Here is a 5016-nt window from a genome sequence, read left to right on the forward strand (position 1 = left end):
GAGGTGAATTCCAGCAGCCAAAAGCCCCTTTTGGGAACACTCAGTGGTCTCACCACAGAGATTTCAGCTCACGGGCTTCAGCAGCTGATTAGTAGAAGAGCTGAATGAAGCAAGTGGGGCTTTTGTTTCAATGAGTCTTCGAAAAGATCCACAAGACGGGATCCTGCCATGAAAAGTACAGATGTTTATTTCTTGCTAAAGAAAAATGATCCCGTAGCCATCACCCAACCAAAAAGCTGCAACATGCTTAACGCTCTTCTGCTAATGAAATCTTCCTTTAACTGCAGCAGTTCATCCGAATTTCTCTGTTACTACCAGAGCAGCTCGAGTAGAAGGGATATAATCAATAAAATAGCATTCTCTCAAAATAAGTACCAGTATGAGGGGCCTGCAATCATTAAAATACAAAACAATCTCTAGTTAATGTGCCAAAATCTGATTGAAACAGTCCAGTTCAAGAGCTATGGGAAAACTAACCCTGCTTGCAAATACCCTGGACTCCTTTTTATTTTGAGAATTGTGTCGGAATCTCAAAGCAGCTGGAGTTTGTGGTGTACAACAGAAATCAGCCAAACCTACAGGCTGCAGGTTTAAAACTTCATGCAGATAGCCGCAGATGGCTGCACAAAGATGTGCCTGCACACCACTACCATTAATGTTTCGTTCCTGCTTAATTCTTGTTAATGTTTCCTGCTTAATTCTTGTTAATGTTCATTTCTGACGAAGCAGCTGCTGTTATGCCATGCAGAAGCATACAGCTGGGCAGTGGTTACAAGGCTGCTGTGTGCTCCACAACTTGCAGCCACTAAGCAGCCAAGGCCTGCAGAAACGCTGCCCCTCTTGAACACCAACCATGCATGTGTTCGCTTTGTCCGGTGAGCAGCAGCACATATGAGAGAGAAGGTCACGTGTACTTGTGGCCTCACACCTGCTTGAGGGTGCTTTAGAGGAATAACCTTGCATGGCAAGGCAAAAGCCATCAATACCTTGTTACTGATCACTCTGGGATTTGTTTAATCAAGGCTTTGCAACAAAGGGACCAGCAACAGCTCAGCTGGCCTTGTTCCCAGCCCTTTTCTATCAGGGCATCTCAATGCTAAGTGTTGGGATAAAGAAATACCTATTTTGTAACCAAATGATGCAATTTTTGTATGCTTTTCAGTAGCACTTGCCATCGGATAGTGATGTTTTATGTCAATGATTCTGTGACTTGCTACAGAACTATTTTACGTTAAGAAGAAAATAAAAAGCATTCAGATTCAGTGCCAAAAAACGTGAGGTTAACTGAAGTGTAATTAGCTCTGAAAGCTCCTCTGTAACCTGCCTAATGTTACAATGGACTTCAACTACTGTGGGTACAGTGCAGTAGTTTTTACCTCTATAAAGTTTTAATATAAAGTGAAGAAAGATGCTAACCCTTAAAAACTGGCAATGCGGACTGGTGTGAACTGATGTATTTTATTAATAGATTCTCATTGTGATGTAAGTTTAAATAAATCGTTGGGTTATGGAAGATTGTAACATACCTTATGTTGTGATGCAGATTATTTCACTCTCCATTTGAGGTGCTGAGGGATCATTTGGAGTCTGGGAGTAGCAGCAGTGAGGCAGCTCAGAGAAAGTAGTGGGGGATGGCAAGTTATGGTGGGTAGCTGCAGTGTGAACACAGCTGCAGTTAGCTCAAACACTATCACAAGTGGTAACATCCTTGGATGTTTTTAGTAGTCTTAAACGCACAGATGAATTTAAGCCACGTTGTTTTTGAGCTTTTTTTTCAATGAAATGCTTGTTTTTATACTGTTCTTAAAAGGCCTGCAGCAAAGGCACGCTCATTAACTAAGAACAGGATAAAAGAAGAAATATTGGGAACTAAGGGTCAAAGAAGGTCTGGCTGAAGAAACAGAAACCACTCAGCCAACAGCGGGTGACAAGATCTTGTGATACATTCCAATTTGATGCTACATCTGTGTAGCTATTATGAGTAGTGACCCAGATGCAACAGAGCACTTCTGGTCATTACATTCCAACCTCAGTATACAATGAAAAGAATCTCCCACTCAGTCCTCAGCCCTCACTTGCCTGAACCCCACTTAATGTTGGGCTGCCTTTCTCAATTCATAAAAAAAAATGGTGACAGTATTCAGCCAAAAAAAAAAAAAAAAAAACTACCATCAAATTAACAAGCATCATTGAGGCTGAACTATGAAGTATATCATTATATAATTGTAGCAGATGGTAGCATCTTCACCTGAAGAAAATCTGCCTGAGCCTACCAAAAAAGGTAGCATGCACTATTCAGAAATACCCAGGTACTGCCTGGTTTGTACAGCAGTTATTTGAGATGACTCATGGCTTTGTGGTGCACAGGTATTTTGCCAAGCATTCACACAACTGTTGCCCAAGGCACTTTGTTTATGCTTCTGCTTGTACTGCTACCTTTAGGTATTGCTTTTTATCTATTGCTCTATGGCAAATAACACAAAGAAACAGTTTATCTATCTCACTTTCTTCTATCTTTGCCTTTTTTCTAGTTGGCAGGAACTGGTCAGATTGTGTTCCTGCACTGTTTTTCTCTGGGTCCTGTGACTTCTAGTTTCCGTGATATTTAAAGTTAGCTCCCAATTACTTAAGCCTCTGAAGCTTCTACAAAGACAGCTTCATAGTTCAACGTGCTAGACAGCTGGAATTGGCTTGGTATTGCTAAGCCTGGGGTATTCTTGAGTAATCTCTTTGTCTTAAGGCTGATGAGATGTCAGACTGCATCACTGACTTGCAAGTCCAATCTAAGCCAGAATGCTTTTCCAGGACATGCCTTACAGTTTTTGAGTACAACACAAATGAACATCCAACAGCGTGTCCCATACTACTGTTTGGGACCCACCACTCGAGCAGGAAGGGTGCCCAGACCTGGTATTGCCAGCCTCTGGTACAGGCCTTCAGATTTCATGGTGCACATCTCTTTTCACCTGGCTAGCCACTACCCAGCTCTTATCCACCCACCTACTCACCTTCACCATGTCTCTGCCCCATGCCAGATGTTGTGACAAATGCATTAATTCTTTTCAAAATGAGTCTTGGAGCCCAGGCTGAGCGGGAATGGCAATTTTCTGTAAAGCTGTTTTTACTGCAGGGCTGGTTACCTGGCTGCTTGCAGTGCACGGCCCGCTTCCTCTGTGGGGCAGGGCAATGCAGGGCATTTGTTACCAGCAGTGATGTACTCCCAGCTAGCAGGAACACATGTGCTACCTGTTGACTGTGCATGAAAACCCAGCTTCAGCCCTCAGAGAGCCCTACAGACAGCAAGGAACTCCTCAGCCAGATAGCTAAGCTGTAAAAGCAGTGTGTAGCAGCATGAGGAAGTTTGCACTTACACCATTACACATAGGGGGATCCCATAATTTCACAGGCAGAAGGAACATAAGTTACTGTAAGATTTGCATAGCTCTGTATCTTGCTCCTACATGAACTCTTGACCTTTTCCTTTCACTGGGCTCCTCTGCTTTCAGAATGAAGCGATCCTCAAGGCAGTCTGTGGATGACGCTGTCTCTTCCTACTGTCTCTGACTCTTGTCCCGATGGCCACTCCATTTCCATAGGAATAATCCTTTACAAATGCTACATCTTTTGTGGGGAGGAACAGTACAGGTCCTACCACAGAGATGGGTGGAAAGGAAGAAAGGGTGTTAAATGAGCCCCACAGTGGCTTTTGTGCTCAGGGACCAGCTCAAACCCAGACAACGGGATGTCACCTTCTTAGTGGCCTTCACAGGCTTTCAGCTAACATTCTGCCAGCAGCACTGAACCACTCAGATGCACCTCAGCCTCCTGCTGTGTTTCTCCTGCAGGGGACAGGGGGTCCAGACCCCGCATGCAGCTCCGGGCTGCTGGGATCCCATCCCTGTTCCTCTACCCAGTGCCTTCAGCCCTCAGCACTGCCTTGTCTCCAGCACTGAGACCTGCAGCCTACCAATCCTGGCACAGCTCAGTGCAGGAATCTCTACAGAGGCAGAAAAAGACAAAACTAAGATACATATTTCATCACACTGGCAAAATGTCAGCATCTGCTAGACAAGGGCAGGGCTCTTTTTCCTCAGCGTCATCAGTTGGAAACTGTTAGATCTGAAACATGAAAATAAGAAAGAAATACCACAAGGCAGATAACACATGAAATCTGCACTTGGCAAAGCTGAAACCTTGTGGAGTGACAAGTGACTGAACCCATGGTCTGCCGCTGGGAAGGACCAGTAATGACAGGCGAACAACTTAGCCCTGCCTCAGCCACTGCATGCAGAGCCAGCTTACAGGAACCAAATACCACACAGTAATTTACGTTGCGACTCCAAAGCATTCTAGATAGCATCATGCTTTCACTTCCCGTGTGATAACAGCACGCACAACTGGCAGCAACTACAAAGGAGTTTGAACTTTCTTAATTATACCCTGTTATATTTCTCCTCTCTTAAACCACCATGATTTCTGCTGGGAAAAGCACTCCTTGAATTGCTGGAGTGGTGGAATTTTCTTTTATTTCCTTTTTTCTTCTCTTTTTTTTAACTTCTTTTAATATATGTATTTCACTGTGCCGAGGTAAATGCCAAAATACGGTTTAAGGTGCAAAGACCACATTACAGTGCTTGTCTAGTCCTAAAACAGGACATGAGTGATGCTCATTTTGCTATAAAGTCCTCTCACATGGTTTAATTCCATGCAGACACTACAGCATTTTAGCAGGCGGCAGCTAAATTCACAACACGTATGTAAATGCTCGTGTTTAAAGCTTCAGTTGCAAGTTCTATCAGAACAGAAAACCACACCAGAATTCCCCCTCTGCACAAACAGCAGAGCGGAGTTTCCAGAGTTACACAGGAGTCGGAGGAAGGCTGAGCGCACAGCTGTGTCAATGCACGGCGCTCCCCCGGGGGAACCAGAGCTCAGCACTGAGAAGCCTTCAGAGCAAGCTCTCCAGATTCAGGCGCGGTATCGACAGGAGAATTTTACTTTATTTACGTGAAGAGA

Source organism: Meleagris gallopavo, chromosome 15, assembly GCF_000146605.3.
Source record: "Meleagris gallopavo isolate NT-WF06-2002-E0010 breed Aviagen turkey brand Nicholas breeding stock chromosome 15, Turkey_5.1, whole genome shotgun sequence".
In the NCBI taxonomy this organism is placed as follows: domain Eukaryota; kingdom Metazoa; phylum Chordata; class Aves; order Galliformes; family Phasianidae; genus Meleagris; species Meleagris gallopavo.